Source organism: Saimiri boliviensis, chromosome 6, assembly GCF_048565385.1.
Source record: "Saimiri boliviensis isolate mSaiBol1 chromosome 6, mSaiBol1.pri, whole genome shotgun sequence".
In the NCBI taxonomy this organism is placed as follows: Eukaryota; Metazoa; Chordata; class Mammalia; order Primates; family Cebidae; genus Saimiri; species Saimiri boliviensis.
The window spans coordinates 47,497,572-47,515,239 of record NC_133454.1 but is presented as its reverse complement, the minus strand read 5'-3'; the positions used below and the strand labels follow the sequence as shown (position 1 = coordinate 47,515,239).

At 44.5% G+C, this 17,668-nt stretch overlaps 1 pseudogene; it reads right to left on the bottom strand.

The window, feature by feature from the left end:
- Nucleotides 1–6,311: 6,311 nt before the first annotated feature.
- On the bottom strand, nt 6,312–6,873 carry LOC101032471 (male-enhanced antigen 1-like; annotated as a pseudogene).
- Between the last annotated feature and the right edge of the window lie 10,795 nt (nt 6,874–17,668).

Genomic DNA, 17,668 nt, shown 5'->3' with positions numbered 1-17,668 from the left:
TATGGCAAATCATAAATCCTGCCTGTAGTACTCAAAAGGGGCAATTTGGAAGATGTGAATGTGTATATTTTGTCAATTCTCCTGAAATACAAGGGCTTCTTCACAAAAGCAGATTCCACAGGGTAGCTTCTAAAAAGAGAGAGAGGGTACCTTTATTGAATATTCCTATTGTGACTTGCTTTTGGAGAGTCAGACCTAGCCCTGGAGACCTGAACAAGTTTGAGTCAGAAAGGCCCTCCTCCAGGTGTGAGGAGGTGCTCGGGACATGTAGCTACATGTCCTGCTTGGAAAAGGAAGTCTGACTGGAAAATGACTGTAGCAGTACATTAGATTGAATAATATTAAGTAGCAAGGGATATTTTAAAACTGAAAGCTGTTTTGGCTCTGTCTTCAGCTGTGGATTCAACATAGAACTGACATTTAAACAAATGATAACCAACACATTTGAGAAATGAAATGAGGGAAATTTAGATTAAGGATGTGAGATTATGGAACCATAGTGACAAGGAAAAACTGGGAATTTCCAATTGTAGATTGGTAGAATAGTCTGTGTTAAAATTAGCAGTTGGGCTTAAATAACATTTTGCCTGAGTATGAGCTTCCCCCGTCCAACCTTTTTTTTTTTTTTTTTTTTTTTTTTGGTGAATCCTCATAAAATAGGTGGTAGGGCTTTTTGTTTGTTTTTGGTTTTGCCTCTGGTTTCTGGGCTTGTTCTGTCATTACATACCTAGAGATGAAAGTATGTAAATTGGCTGGATGAGGTGGCTGACACCTGTAATCCCAGCACTTTGGGAGGCTGAGGTGGGAGGATCATTTGAGGCCAGGAGTTCAAAACCAGCCTGGGCAACAAAGCTAGACCCCGCCTCTATATTTTAAATATATATGTATATAATTAAAAGCAGGAAAAGTATATAAATGAGGCAACTTCTTTTTTTTTTTTTTTTTGAGACAGAGTTTTTTGCTCTTGTTACCCAGGCTGGAGTGCAATGGCGCGATCTCGGCTCACCGCAACCTCTGCCTCCTGGGTTCAAGCAATTCACCTGCCTCAGCCTCCTGAGTAGCTGGGATTATAAGCACGTGCCACCATGCCCAGCTAATTTTTTGTATTTTTAGTAGAGACGGGGTTTCACCATGTTGACCAGGATGGTTTCGATCTCTTGACCTCGTGATCCACCTGCCTCGGCCTCCCAAAGTGCTGGGATTACAGGCGTGAGCCACCGCGCCCGGCCAAAATGAGGCAACTTCTTGGTGGTCCCAATAGCCAAAAGATCAGGCGATTTATGACAAACTTTCTCTGATAAGGGCTTTTTGCAGACCTTCAGCCATGGATTTCAGACCTACTTGCCTTACAAGAGTTCTCTTTGACCTTCACTCCTGCCCAAACTGTATTTGGCAAGTGGTGCTGTTGGCCTTTGACTGATCATTTTAACTCGGGAATCCCAAGTTGCCAAATAAGAAGGACATGTGTTTTTGGGTGGTTGATTAGCTACTTCAACAGCTTAGTACCCTATACTGAAGAAGTTGTGACCTGTGAAGCAGCAGTTCTCCAATGGAGCTACAGAGACAAAACCTAGGGATCATTTAAAAATTTGCCACTATCTGGTTGACCACCCAGGAATTCTGAGTGTGTGGTCAGGGGTCAGCCCAGGCATCATTATGGATTTGTTTTGTTTTGTTTTGTTTTAGATGGAGTCTTACTCTGGTGCCCAGCCTGGAGTGCAGTGGCACTGTCTTGGCTCACTGCAACCTCTACCTCCTGGGTTTAAGCGATTCTCCTGTCTCAGCCTCCTGAGTAGCTGAGACTACAGGCACATGCCACCACACCCGGCTAATTTTTGTATTTTTAGTAGAGATGGGGTTTCACCATGTTGACCAGGCTGGTCTCAAACTCCTGACCTCATGATCCGCCCAACTTGGCCGCCCAAGGTTCTGGGATCACAGGCATCAACCACCGTGCCCGGCCATCACTATGTTTTTTAAAAACTCTAGGTGATTTAGCTAATAGGTAGCTAGAGTTGAACACCACTGCTCTGGATAAAGACTGAGAGACCAATAATCACACCAAAACTTCAAAGGTAATTGAGCAGGCAAAATGTTTGGTGTTCTTTTCTAATTGAGACTCCTGGTTACCCAGGCCTTCATCTAGGTCACCACAGACCTGTTTCTCTGTCTATTCCAGCCCATCAAGCCTTACCTGCCCTCTCTCCCATTCCCTCTGGGCAGCTGCTTTCTGGGAAACAATTAACTAATATGATACTGAAGTACGCTAATGGATGTTAATAATTAACTGTAGTTTTCTTCCCATTGATCCTCTCATCTTAGTACACTGAATGACAACTCATCTGGTAAAAGACTAAAATGACTATAATTTTGACAAGTGCAGACCTATTCAGTGCCATGTGACTGAATGATTGTTCAGGTGGTAGGAGAGAGCTTGGGCAGGCTAACCTGCCCTTCAGGAAGACTGGCCTGGCCTTCAAATTCAACCTTATCGCTTGACACTACTTGTCCTGCTCAGGTAAGGAACTATGGCTGCCTTGAGTAGGACAATGGGGAAAAAAGTGTGTGAGTGTTAAGCTCTTCTACTCAACACACTGGGGGAGCCTACTTTGTTTGGTTTTAAAGTCTAATTTAGCGGGCCAGGTGTAGTGACTCATAGTTGTACTCACGTCTATGATCCCAGCACTTTGGGAGGCCAAGGCGGGCAGATCACGAGGTCAAGAGATCGAGACCATCCTGGCCAACATGGTGAAACTTGATCTCTACTAAAAATACAAAAATTAGCCAGGTGTGGTGGTGCTCGCCTGTAGTCCCAGCTACTCGGGAGACTGAGGCAGGAGAATCGCTTGAACCCAGGAGATGGAGGTTGCAGTGAGCCGAGATCGTGCCACTGTACTCCTGCCTGGTGACAGAGCGAGAATTCTTCTCCTCTAAATAAATAAATAAATAAATAAATAAATAAATAAATAAATAAATAATATAATTAGCTCTGTTTATTTGAGAGAAGCACAATAAAGACCCTATTTTACCTTTGTTAGTCTGCCTCTGGTCTTTGCAGAGAGAGCTTCTCTGGAGCTGCTGCCACTGCCCTCAAACATGAGAGCAAAGGTTAATCTCATTTTGAGAGAAATGACCTGAAATGTGTTCACTCAACCAACAACAAGACACCATGTACCATTCAGGAGTTGGTCTCTCCTCTCTCCTGTCTCCCTGTTAACACTATGTCTCTAAGCCTCCCTGGTATTTCCTATAATGTGCTCCCATTTTTTTCCTTGCCAGTGAAATATTTGTGGAGCTATATAGAAAAGAAGGCTGGTTTTTCAGTGCTGCATGCATAAAAGATTCTTTAAAACTCACCCCTTTTGTTGTGTCTTTTTTTATATTTGTGTTCTCGTAGTCTGTGATTACTGGAAATATTCTAGAAAACAGCACTAAAGTATAAATTTATTGCCACATTTTCTTGTTTTGTTTTTGTTTTACTCCCAAGTATCACTGTCTCTGACAGCATAAGGCCACCTTGTCTGCCAGGCCTTTATAAGACTTCTGTAATGTCCAGCAGAGGGCATCCTATTCTCACTAAAATCTCAGAGCTCCTTTCCCTCCAGCAATTTAGTTCATGTAGGTTTTTGATGTAATTCCAGTGCTTTTTTTTTTTTTTTTTTTTTTTTTTTTGAGACGGAGTCTCGCTTTGTCGCCTAGGCTAGAGTGCAGTGGCACAATCTTGGCTCACTGCAACCTCCGCCTCATGGGTTCATGCGATTCTCCTGCCTCAGCCTACAGAGTAGCTAGGATTACAGACGCGTGCCGCTATGCCCAGCTAATTTCTTGTATTTTTAGTAGAGACAGGGTTTCACTATGTTGGTCAGGCTAGTCTCAAACTCCTGACCTTGTGATCTGCCTGCCTCGGCCTCCCAAAGTGCTGGCGTGAGCCACTGTACCCAGCTGTAAGTTGAAATATCTTAATTGCTTTTCTTTAGAATCTGTATTTCTGCATTGGACTCTTGTATTGCTATTATTGCAAAAATTTCCTGGAGAAAACTATGTCCATAACTTACCAAGGGGTGAATTGCCCTTCACGACAGTGACTCCCTGATTGGTTGAGGATTCTCAAGTCAAGGATTCTGAAGTCACTTCTCAATTGATTTCAGTTCTGTTTGGCATGACCTTGATGGTGTTCATAGGTTACATAAAATGTGTTTAGTTGAGAAGAGGAAGCAGCTAGTTTTAGGGGCAATTACCAGTCATTTTCCCATTTTCAGGGTTCCAGATATGAGCAAACCACATCACATACACAGTCCTAACTGGCAACTTATTGATAGTGCCAAAGGCAGCTTAGAAATACGTCAAAGTCCAAGGTTCTCGCCTTCAGATGCTAACACATTATCCATAGCACAGTAACTCAAGGGAAGGTAGTAGCATTTAGTAGGGCCTGAGCCCAAGCAAAAGGCTTTATCATACCTTTGCTCTCCATTCCTAGGCCATGGGTTGAAAAGCTCACATTTGCAGAAAGAAGTAGAATTTGCATTTTAAAGGTGTAGGGTAACCACCCAGACCAGATTTGGGCCTTGAGGAACAATGTCAGCTCTGCCAGATATAGAAGGGAATTCTATTCTTGATGAGTGTAATGCCTGATACCCTCCTTTGAGCTCAATCTTAGAAATATATGGGACTGTACTGGTTTTGGATTTAGGAGGGTATTTTGTTTGTTGGTTGGTTTTTGTTTTGTTTTTTTTGAGATGGAGTCTTGCTCTGTTGCCCAGGCTTGAGTACAGTGGTACGATCTTGGTTCATCACAACCTCTACCTTCTAGGTTCAAACAATTCTCCTGCCTCACCTCCTGAGTAGCAGGGTTTACAGGCACACACCACCATGCCTGGCTAATTTTTGTATTTTTAGTAGAGATAGGGTTTTACCGTGTTGGCCAGGCTGGTCTTGAACTCCTGACCTCTGGTGACCTGGCCACCTGTGCCTCCCAAAATGCTGGGATTATGAGCATGAGCCACTGTGTCTGGCTTTGGTTTTTGTTTTTTAAATACACCCTCTAGATTGTCAGATTTGCTCCATGGAGGAATCATGAATAATAGCTAACACATATTAAGCATTTACTATATATCAGGATTTTAATTTTATTTATTTGTTGTCCACCCAGGCTGGAGTGCAGTGGCACACTCATAGCTCACTGCAGCCACAAACTTCTGGGCCAAGTGATCCTCCCACCTAGGCTCCTGAGTAGCTGGGAAATCCAGGCATGTGCCACCACACCCCATTTACGTCAGGAATGCTTTTAGTTGCTTTTTCTCACAGAGTCCTCACAACAACCTCATAAAGTCAATAACTATTATTAACTTCTTTTTATAGATGGGGAAACTGATGCTTGGAGATATTATTAAGTGTCTTGCCCAAGATCACCTAGGTAGAAAGTTGCAGGCCTGCAGTTCAAACCCAAGCAGTCTGACGCCTGAGCCTCTCTTTTAACCATGACCTTATACTCCCTATTTCTAACCTCTTTGAAGTCCATAGTCTTTTTGGATGATATGTTGGTGGAACCTAGAGGATTCAATAGGCAAAGATGAAAACAAGATGTAGTCAAAGTTGTTTCACTTTATAAAAAATAAGATTTGGTTAGGCACAGTAGCTCACACCTGTAATCACAGCACTTTGAGGGATTAAAGCACTTTGAAGGCTGAGGCAGGTGGATCATCTGAGGTCAGGAGTTTGAGACCAGCCTGGCTAACATGGTGAAACCCTGTCTCTACTAAAATAAGGAAAAAATACAAAATTAGCCAGGCGTGGTGGCATGCCTATAATCCCAGCTACTCAGGAGGCTGAGGCAGGAGAATCGCTTGAACCCAGGAGGTAGAGGTTGCAGCGAGTCAAGTTTGCACCACTGCACTGCAGCCTGGGCGACAGAGTGAGAATCCATCTCAAAAAAAAAAAAGTTATTTATTTATTTAGAGATAGGGTTTCACTATGTTGCCCAGGCTGGCCTCAAACTCCTGGGTTTAAGTGATCCTCCTGCCTCAGCCTCCTGAGTAGCTAGGACTACAGGTACTTGTTTCACTTTTTTTTGTGGGGGGGGCGCTGTGTACATAGGGTGCTTTATTCTCCACAGTGATACATGCTAAGGTGGGTTGGGCTTGGGCTCATGTTCCCATATGTACAGAACTGAATAAAGTGGGTCTCTGAGAAGCCCAATGTGCCTTGATGTGGAAAGGCAGGTAGGGAAGATGGAATTGGACATTACAACCAGGGATGTGTTCAGTCCTGTGCTGGTTCTGGCCTGGAATTTAGGAAGATAAGGCGGCTCTCACTGTGGTCACTTCCAGGCAGTGGATGCCTGCCAGGCTTGGAAGGCTTTCTGTACCACATCTTCCCACTGAGCATCTGATATCTCCCAAGCCCAGGCAGGAACCCCTGGCGAAGGCAGACTTACTCCAGCCATTGTCCTTTTCACCAGCTCTACATGTTCTGGGTCCATGGGAAACAGCTGTGGTTGTTCAGCGCCGTAGCTCCTTCCTCATCTTCATCTTCACTCTCTAATGGTGAGTCTGGTAAATGAAGCCCCAGGGCCCGGATTCAGTTCTGGATGTCAGCATCTACATCTCCATCCCCAACTGGTGCCAGCTCCACCTCCTCTTGTTCAGGATCTTGGTTCAGGGGCTGGTAGGAGTAGCTAGCTGGGCCCGACCCCATTTCCTCCTGTTCTTCCTCAGGCTCCTCACTGCTCCAATTCCCAGTGCCTTCTGAAGGGCCCTGATGTGGCCCCAGTTTCTCAGTCGGATTGGGGAAGATACGCTCAGGGCCCATGCTGTCCTACCCTAAAACTGTTGCCATCCATGCAGGAGCACCTGACAGATGCCCTTCAGGCCCCATGGCTTCCCCTCAAATAGTCCCACCTGCGGCATCCCCCACCCGCCCCCATTCTGTGTCTCCAAGCGCCTCACCTGCTCAGAGCCCCTATTTCACTTTTTTTATCACCTTCTTAATCCACTTCCAGTAACCACAGCCTGGAGGGTGTCCTGGTAGAACAGGGTGCAGCTGGTACATTCAGTGTTTGTAGGGGCTTTCCTAGAACACTGGGGGCCTCCAGCTAATTTTAACCACATAGCTAGATCAGAGAGGGAGTTGATTTCCTGAAGTCCTAGAAGTTAGTAGAAATTCCGGTTTCTGATTACAGTCCCAGCTGGATTTCTGCAGAAATGTGACTTTTGTGTCCAGGGGATCTTGGCACTGGACCTTTCAGTACTCCTATGATTTTTCTCCTACCAGTTCTGCTAAGCAGTTCAGAAAAGGAAATGGGAAAGAATACTATCTTCGGTGGAGACCAAGGGCAAAACTTTCAGGGGAACAGGAATATATTAAGTTGGCCCTGCTGTTGCTAAATCAAACTTCTGTCTAGTTGGATGCTGCAGGCAGTGTGCCCAGCTGCTGAAAGCTACTACTTATGTTGGCTGGGTCTAGTACAAGACATGGTGATAAGTCACCAGGCATGGTAGCTCACGCCTATAATCCCAGCACTTTGAAAGGATGAGTGGAGAGGACTGCCTGAGCCCAAGAGTTCGAGACCAGCCTGGGCAACATGGTGAGACCCTGTCTCTATTTTTTTCTTTTCTTTTCTTTTTTTGAGATGGAGTTTTTGCTCTTGTTGCCCAGACTGGAGTGCAATGGTGCAATCTCGGCTCACCGCAACCTCCACCTCCCAGGTTCAAGCAATTCTCCTTCCTCAGTCTTCCAAGTAGCTGGGATTACAGGCATGCACCACCATGCCTGGCTAATTTTTTGTATTTTTAGTAGAGATGGGGTTTCTCCATGTTGATCAGGCTGGTCTCGAACTCCCAATCTCAGGTGATCTGCCTGCGCCGGCCTCCCAAAGTCCTGGGATTATAGGTGTGAACCACCTTGCCTGGCCAATTTTTTTCTTTTAAGAAAAATACATGGTGATAAGAGGCCTACAAAAATGAGAGAGAACAAAGAAATCTGGACTTGACTTCGTGGGTATAGCAGAGCTAGACAGGGAATAGCTGGGCAGGAGTTACTTACCATACACATCTACGGATGCCAGAGGAAAGACAGCTAGGGCCAGGCAGAGAGTACAGTCTGGAGCATGGTAAACCAAGAGCTAAAAGATTTGCTTGTTTCAATAGGTAATAATCTTCACAGTTCAAAATTCAAAAAGCCTAAATGCAATGTGGTATCCTGGAGTGAGTCCTGCAACGGAAGAAGGACTTTAGTGGAAAAATGGGTGAAGTTTGAGTAAAATCTGGAGTTTAGACAAAGTACAAATGGATGTACTGTACATAGAAAAATTTCCCTTCCATCTCTGTTCACCAGGTACCCCATTACTATGCCATAAACAACCAATGTTATTCATTACGTGTGTCCTTCTAGAGTTTTTTTGTACATACACAAGCATATATGTATAAATTCTATTTCACACAAATGGCAAGATACTATGTACACTGTTCTTCCCCTTGCCTTTTTTTTTTTTTAAAGTAATAATCTGAGTCACGGCACACACACAAATACTAATAATAATAAGATATGGCTGGATATGGTGGCTCATGCTTGTAATCCCAGCACTGTGGGAGGCAAGATGGGCTAATCACTTGAGCCCAGGAGTTTGAGACCAGGCTGGCCAAAATGATGAAACTCTGTCTCTACAAAAAATACAAAAATTAGCCAGGCATGGTGGTGCACTCCTGTAATCCCAGCTACTCAGTAGGCTGAGGCAAGAGGATCACTTGAGCCTGGGAGACTGAGACTGCAGTGGGCCATGATCATGCCACTGCACTCCAGCCTGAGTAGCAGAGTGAGGCCCTGTCTCAAAAACAACAACAAAAAAGATGATTTTTAATTTTAACCATTTGGGAGCTATTATTTCTTTCTTTTTTTTTTTTTTTTTTTTTTTTTTTGAGATGGAGTTTCGCTCTTGTTACCCAGGCTGGAGTGCAATGGCGCGATCTCGGCTCACCGCAACCTCCGCCTCCTGGGTTCAGGCAATTCTCCTGTCTCAGCCTCCTGAGTAGCTGGGATTACAGGCACGCGCCACCATGCCCAGCTAATTTTTTGTATCTTTAGTAGAGACGGGGTTTCACCATGTTGACCAGGATGGTCTTGATCTATCGACCTCGTGATCCACCCGCCTCGGCCTCCCAAAGTGCTGGGATTACAGGCTTGAGCCACCGCGCCCGGCGGGAGCTATTATTTCTTTCTTTTCTTTTTTTTTTTTTTTTGAGACGGATTCGCTCTTGTTACCCAGACTGTGGTGCAATGGCACGATCTCGGCTCACTGCAACCTCCGCCTCCTGGGTTCAGGCAATTCTCCTGCCTCAGCCTCCTAAGTAACTGGGATTACAGGCACGCGCCACCACGCCCAGCTAGTTTTTTGTATTTTTAGTAGAGACGGGGTTTCACCATGTTGACCAGGATGGTCTCGATCTCTCGACCTCGTGATCCACCCGCCTCGGCCTCCCAAAGTGCTGGGATTACAGGCTTGAGCCACCGCGCCCGGCCTGGGAGCTATTATTTCTTAACATTTTCATCTTAAATTACACTTGCAACATCAATAACACTGTATACCTTGCTTTTTCACTTAACACCATAACAAAAGATTTTTTTCAAGTGGTGTACAGCCTCTGGCAAGATAAGTGGGGTGGAGGGCAGGTTTCTGTCTTGAGAACATTAGAGCCTTTTAATAGGACTCAAAGGTCTAAGGCTTTTGAGAAAGGTCACCATGCCTGTTTGAGCTTCAGGTTTTCCATAGCTTAAATCTAGGCTTGTGATGCCCATAATCCCAGCACTTTGGGATGCCAAAGCAGGAGGATCACCTGGGTCCAGGAGCTCGAGAGTAACCTGGCCAAAGTGGTGAAACTACATCTTTACTAAAAATACAAAAATTAGCCAGGCATAGTGGCACATGCCTGTAATTCCAGCTACTTGGGAGGCTGAGGCAAGAGAATCACTTGTACCAGAAGGTGGAAGTTGTAGTGAGCTGAGATTGCCTCACTGCACTCCAGCCTGGGTGACAAACCAAGACTCAGTCTGAGAAACAAACCAATAAAAATCTACTCTTGTGGCTAAAGGAGGTACTAACTGACTACGGTTCTTAGAGAACTGGGGCGTGTACACCTTGAACATAGGTCTACAGATGTTCTCTTCTGTGTTTGCCATGGGCATCAGATTCAGTGAGCCCTTGGCAATAAATAACACAACTTCTAACATCTGCATGATACTTCCCACTAACAAAGCACCTTTTGTTACGGCTTTCACTCCTCACAAGTCTGAGAGGTAAAAACTCTATTTTACTGATGAAAAAGTCTTCTAGAACACGTATTCTGACTCTGTAAATCATGTACCCTTTCATTCTTTCATGTGGGTCTTTTCTGTTGCCAAAGCTCAATTGATTGGAATATTTTCCTATTTGCTCCCACTTCCTCAGTAGATAAAAACTGTAAATGGATAATATTCGAGTGCTTTCTCTTGCCAGGCACTAACTAAACACTTTATATGAATTACTTAATCTTTTTAACAACCACATGAGGTAAGCTTGACAGACCCACTGTATAAATGTAGAAACCAAGATTCAGAGAGGGTAAGTTATTTGCCCAAAGTCACACAGCTAGTAATTGGTAGAGACAGGATTTCAATCTATATCTTCCTGACTCCAGAGTATCCTCTCCTAACCATTTTATGTATTATTGTGAAAGGCAATTTCCTGTTCCGTTCTGTCTTGCCTTCTCTTCTCTTCTCTTTTCTCTTCTCTTCTTTTTCTCCTCTCATCTCCTCTCCTTTCTTCTTTTCTTTTCTGTTTTTTTCTTGTTCTGTCACCCAGGCTGGGGTGCAGTGGAACGATCATGGCTAACTGTGGCCTCTGCCTCCCGGACTCAAGCGATTCTCCCACCTTAGCCTCCCAAATAGCTGGGCATGCACCACTGTGCCAGGCTAATTTTTACATTTTTACATTTTTTGTAGAGATGAGGTTTTACCATGTTGCCTAGGCTGGTCTCAAACTCCTGAGCTCCAGCGATCTGCCCACCTGTTCTTCCCAAAGTGCTGGCATTACAGACGTGAGCCACCCAGCCACCTAGATATCAAAGAAATAGGACAGCCACCCAGCCTGGCTGTCCTATTTCTTTGATTTGCTCTTCCCAAGAATTTTTTTTTTTTTTTTTTGAGATGGAGTTTTTTGCTCTTGTTACCCAGGCTGGAGTGCAATGGCACGATCTCGGCTCACCGCAACCTCCGCCTCCTGGGCTCAGGCAATTCTCCTGCCTCAGCCTCCTGAGTAGCTGAGATTACAGGCACGTGCCACCATGCCCAGCTAATTTTTTGTATTTTTAGTAGAGACGGGGTTTCACCATGTTGACCAGGATGGTCTCGATCTCTCGACCTCGTGATCCACCCGCCTCGGCCTCCCAAAGTGCTGGGATTACAAGCTTGAGCCACCGTGCCCGGCCTCTTCCCAAGAATTTAAGCAAAGTTTGCCTTGGAAATCGAATACCTTTGTTACATATGGTGATGAACTGTGAAACGGAGGTAGGAGATGGAGGAGGGAGTAGCAATAATCACTGATTATCAGTTCCGCAGCTGCTTCTGATTTATTGGGACTTCAGGTAAAGTTCCCTTTCTCTTTGTTAGAGTATTCTCATCCATAAAAATGGGATTAAAACTTTGCCATGAAGAAAACAAAGAAGAGAAAGAAGGCTAAACTATTGAGCTGAAATTGAGGGGAAAATATTTGAGTTCCATAGAATGGTGACATACTTTGCGTAAATATAAATTTAAAATATCATTAATGCCATGGTGATAATCACTACTTTGCAATTAATTAAGTACAGCCCTGGGAATCAGTTTACCAGAGTCATCTTGCCAAATGAAGATAGTTGGAAAATGCCTCCTTGTGCCTCAGGTCTCCCACTCCTGTCATCCACCACTCCCTTGATGTTCCTGTCAGGGGACAACAGTCTGAATCTGCCCTGAGACACTTACAGGTGTCCTGCATTTGGCCTTCTTGCACAGTGGGGTGACTGGAATGGATCAGCATTTGAATGAGAAACTATTTGTAAAACTTTTTGGCTGTGAGGGAGAGGAAAGCTTAGTAAATGTGAGGCAAGGGGCCAGAGAAGATGATCGTAATGTCACTTAGATCCTCATAACTGATGCTTTTCTTTTCCTTTCTTTCTTTCTTTCTTTCTTTCTTTTTTTTTTTTTTGAGATGGATTCTCACTCTGGTGCCCAGCCTGGAGTACAGTGGCGCTGTCTTGGTTCATTGCAACCTCTGCCTCCCAGTTTCAAGCGATTCTTCTGCCTCAGCCTCCCAAGTAGCTGGGATTACAGGCACGTGCCACCACACCTGGCTAATTTTTGTATTTTTAGTAGAGATGGGGTTCCACTATGTTGGTCAGGCTGGCCTCAAACTCCTGACCTCAGGTGATCTGCCCTCCTCTGTCTCCCAAAGTGCTGGGATTACAGGCATGAGCCACCATACCTGGCTGATGACTGATGCTTTTCTGATGTGACTTTGAGAGCTGTTACAAACACAAGAGTTGATGGCCGTCAATCCCATCTGCTATACTTCCTATATTCTTGATGCTTTGTCTCATAGGAACCGGGTAAGTCTAACCCAGTCTTCTGATTCACACCGGATGAGTGAACTACATGTGGGGGTCAGAACTCAGTGCTTTTGTACTGAGGATGTTACCTTGTTACCGGAGGGCTGCCTTAAATCTTCAACCTAATTTCAGCTGGTGCCATTGCAATTCTCTGGTTATTAGTTTCTTGTGGGATGTGTGTGGGAAGTGGAGAGGAGACCTGAGGGAGCAATAGAGGGAGGATATATAGCTCAGTGTCACAGTACTGTGTTGGTAGTGCTTGGCTAAATTCCAGAAGTCCAGCAAAAGAAGGACTATCTTTTCTACTTTATTTATTCAGAGACAAAATTTTTATTATTTTATTTATTTACTTCTTTTTTTTTTTTTGAGACAGAGTTTCGCTCTTGTTTCCCAGGCTGGAGTGCAATGGCACGATCTCGGCTCACCACAACCTCCGCCTCCTGGGTTCAGGCAATTCTCCTGCCTCAGCCTCCTGAGTAGCTGGGATTACAGGCACGCGCCACCATGCCCAGCTAATTTTTTGTATTTTTAGTAGAGACAGGGTTTCACCATGTTGACCGGGATGGTCTCGATCTCTTGACCTCGTGATCCACCCGCCTCGGCCTCCCAAAGTGCTGGGATTACAGGTGTGAGCCACCGCGCCCGGCCGTATTTACTTCTTTTTAGAGACAGGGTCTGGCTCTACTGTCAGGCTGGAGTGTAGTGATGTGATCATAGCTCACTGCAGCCTCCAATTCCTGGGCTCAAGTGATCCTTCCATCTCAGCCTTCTAAGCAGCTGGGACTACAGGTGCACCAGCACACTCTGTTATTCTTTTTTCCCGGTAGAGATAGGGTCATGCTACATTTCTCAGACTGTGGGACCATCTTTTGAATCTGGCAAAACCCATAGCCTATAGATCCGGAATTGCTTATTGATGTCATTTGATTTCTTCTGGACACAATTGGCCTCCAAAGACTTTCAGACTCTACCTGAGCGGACGCTTGTTTATTGACATGGAAGTTATTTTTCTAGATTAACTTTTAAAATCAATGATTTTTAAATATCAATGCACACCAGAATCGCTCACTGGACACTGTAAAGTTAAACTATCTGGCCCCATGCTTAAAGACTATGATTCAGTAGGTCTGGGTTAGAGGCCAGAAGTCTGCATGTTTAACAGGCATCTAAGGTGATTCAGATGGTCAGCCTTAGAATTTGGCCCAGGTTTTGAACTAGTCTCTTTCTGCCGTAGTCTATTTTAATTACCTTCATTGAAGGATTTATTAGCGTCTCCATGTTTATTACCTGTTTCATTCTCATAGTATCACAGTAACTCAAGCGGGAACAAGAGGTGGTTAGCTCCATTTTATGGGATATAAGAAGGTGGAAGGTGGGATTGAGGCACTGGGAGAGGTAGGTCATGGTGAGTCAGAGACGGAGACAGGAACTGAAGTCCAAAATTGAAGACTCCCAAACCAGGCAATTTTCTGGGGCCTATTTTCTCAGCTTGTGATTTTATATTTAATCATAGTTATTCCCTGGGTCTCCAGTTCATTGTATTTGGGTAAGCAAAGCATATTTGTGTTTTAAACAAAGTAGTTTAGCATCAGGGTGCCAGTTTTGGTTACCATATCAAGGCTCTCTGAAGCTTCAGCTAATATCTAGAATAGCATGTGTGGAACTGACCTAATCTGCATCTCTTTGTGCTTGCTTCCTTTATTATTTCTGAAGAGTTTTTTTTTGAGACAGGATCTCACTCTGTCACCCAGGCTGGAGTGCAGTGGCAATCACAGCTCACTGCAGCTTCGACTTCCTAGGCTCAAGTGATCCTCCCACCTCAGCCTCCTGAGTAGCTGAAATGAGATGTGCACTACAGGCCTGGCTAATTTTTTTTTTGTAGGGATGCATATCTCACTATGTTGCTAGGTCTGGTCTTGAACTCCTGGACTCAAGCAATCCTCCTATCTCAGCCTCCCAAAGTGTTAGGATTATAGGTGTGAGCCACTGCACCTGGCCAAGACTTTTTTTTTTCTTTTTTTCTTTTTCTTTTTTTTTTTTTTTTAAGACAGGGTCTTGCTTTCTCACCCAGGGTGGAGTGCAGTGGCATGACTCAGCTCACTGCAGCTTTGACCTCCTGGGCTCAAGTGATCCTCCCACTTCAGCCTCCTGAGTAGCTGGGACTATAGGTGCACACTACCACATCCTACTAATTTTTTTCTGTAGAGATGGGGTTTTGCCACATTGCCCATGGCTAGTCTTGAACTCCTGAGTTCAAGTGATCTACCACATGCACCACTGCCCCAGGTGGACTTTTTACATAAAGTATAAGGGAACAGATATCTCTTCTCCATACCTACAGAAATCCTCTCTGATCTTCTGTTAAAGCACTAAGTTAAAAAACTTCTTAGCCCTCTGTCTCTCAAAGTTGTGTAGTATTAAATATATGGATCCATTTTTAGCCTGGACTATATGGTGAGACTCTGTCTCCATACACACACACACACACACACCTCTGGATGTGGTGGCACATAGCTATAGTCCTAGCTACTCAGGAGGCTGAGGCTGGAGGATTGCTTAAGTCTAGGAGTTTGAGGTTACAGTGACCTATGATTGTACCACTACACTCCAGTCTGGGAAACAGAGCAAGATCCTGTTTCTTTTTTTTTTTTTTTTTTTGAGATGGAGTTTCGCTCTTGTTACCCAGGCTGGAGTGGTGCAATGGCATGATCTCGGCTCACTGCAACCTCTTCCTCTTGGGTTCAGGCAATTCTCTTGCCTCAGCCTCCTGAGTAGCTGGGATTACAGGCACGCGCCACCATGCCCAGCTAATTTTTTGTATTTTTAGTAGAGACGGGGTTTCACCATGTTGACCAGGATGGTCTTGATCTCTTGACCTCGTGATCCATCTGCCTCGGCCTCCCAAAGTGCTGGGATTACAGGTGTGAGCCACCGCACCCGGCTAATTTTTTTTTTTTTTTTTTTAAGATGGGGTTTCACCATATTGGTCAGGCTGGTCTTGAATTCCTGACGTCAGGTGATCCGCCCACCTCAGCCTCCCAAAGTACTGGGATTACAGACGTGAGCCACCATGCCCGGCTGACCCTGTTTCTTAAAAACACAGATACACACACAACAATGATAATTTTTTAAAATCCTGAAAACTCAGTCAAATCATTATTGTTATTATTATTATTTTAGAGACAGGGGTCTCACTTGTGTTGTCCAGGCTGGTCATGAACCCCTGGGCTCAAGTGATGCTCCCACCTCAGCCTCCTGAGTAACTGGGAGTACAGGCATGCATTACCATGTTTAGCTAGATTGTTTTTATTATGCTGTGGTTATTTAAATTTACAAATATTAAGTAGGAAATAATGTGCTTTTGTTTCTAGTTCTTTTTTTTTTTTTGAGACGGAGTTTCGCTCTTGTTACCCAGGCTGGAGTGCAATGGTGCGATCTCGGCTCACTGCAACCTCTGCCTCCTGGGCTCAGGCAATTCTCCTGCCTCAGCCTCCTAAGTAGCTGGGATTACAGGCACGCGCCACCACGCCCAGCTAGTTTTTTGTATTTTTTTTTAGTAGAGACGGGGTTTCACCATGTTGACCAGGATGGTCTCGATCTCTCGACCTCGTGATCCACCCGCCTCGGCCTCCCAAAGTGCTGGGATTACAGGCTTGAGCCACCGCGCCCGGCCCTCTAGTTCTTATACAGCTAAAATACCACAACAAATTTACAAAGTAAATACAAATGAAACCACAAAATGAATACTATTCAGTTAAACATATTATAGTAATTTAACATGACAAACGATGTATTTTGCTAAAACTATCATCCCTCATATTGTTACTATGGTGTTGCCTGCTATAGCTCAGCTTCTTTTGTGTTCAACATGGTTATGCCAGCAAGTGACCTCTGACATCTTCATTTTCTCACCATTTTTCTGTTACAACTATTGAATACTGCAATCTCATGATGTCATTTGGCTATCTTATTGTGCATGGAAGTATCATTCTCATTTTAAAACCACCTCTGTTCTTTTCTCATTATCCCAGAACTAAAAGCAGCACTAAAACACACATGTAAATATAGGTGCTGAAATTGCGTGGTAATACTGAGTTGTAAGGTGGTCACCCAGATAATTCAGAATATGCTTTTGCAAATCTAAAAAATATGAAAATGAAAATAAAATTAAAACCCTAAAGAATACATTCACAGACCTAATTTGAGAAAAACTGTTCAGGTCTGCTAGTTCCCAAACTTTCTTTTTTTCTTTTTTCTTTTTTTTTTTTTAGATGGGGTTTCACCATGTTGGTCAGGCTGGTCTTGAACTCCTGACCTCAGGTGATCTGCCGACCTCAGGTGATCCGCCGGCCTCAGCCTCCCAGAGTGCTGGGATTACAGGCGTGAGCCACCGCGCCTGGCCTCCCCCCACAGCCCCCAAATTTTCATTACTACCAAAGGCTCTATCTATTGTGCTTACTTCTAAGAACCCCATTTATTTATTTGTGTTTGTATTTATTTATTTATTTTCGAGACCAGGTCTCACTCTGCTGTCCAGACTGGAGTACAGTGGCGCGATCTTGGCTCACGGCAACCTCCGCCTCCCGGGCTCAAGCAGTTCTCACTCTCACTCATGTTAGCCGCCTGAGTAGCTGGGACTACAGGCGGCCATCACCAGCCCAGCCAATTTTTGTTTTGTTAGTAGAGATGGGGGTTTCACCAAGTTGGCCAGGCTGGTCTTGAACTCCTGGCCTCAAGTGATCCACCCGCCTCAGCCTTAGAACCCCATGTGTTAAAAAAGTTTGCCTCCTACACACTTCATTAATAGTTTTAATTTTATTAATCAGGCACATAGAATTACCATTTCGGAACTTATGATCACCATATGTAGTTATCACTCCAAGCTGCTTAAATTCCAGTCTAAAACAAAAAGGACATTCTAGTTATTCTGTGCTGCCCTCACAAGGATAAGTGAAAACTTTCCATTCAGTTTTGTAAGAAAGATCTCCCAGACCTCCACCTCTTCCCCTTGCTGCCTCTGAGGACTCTTGGGGGTCTAGGGAGGCCAGTCTGGGTTT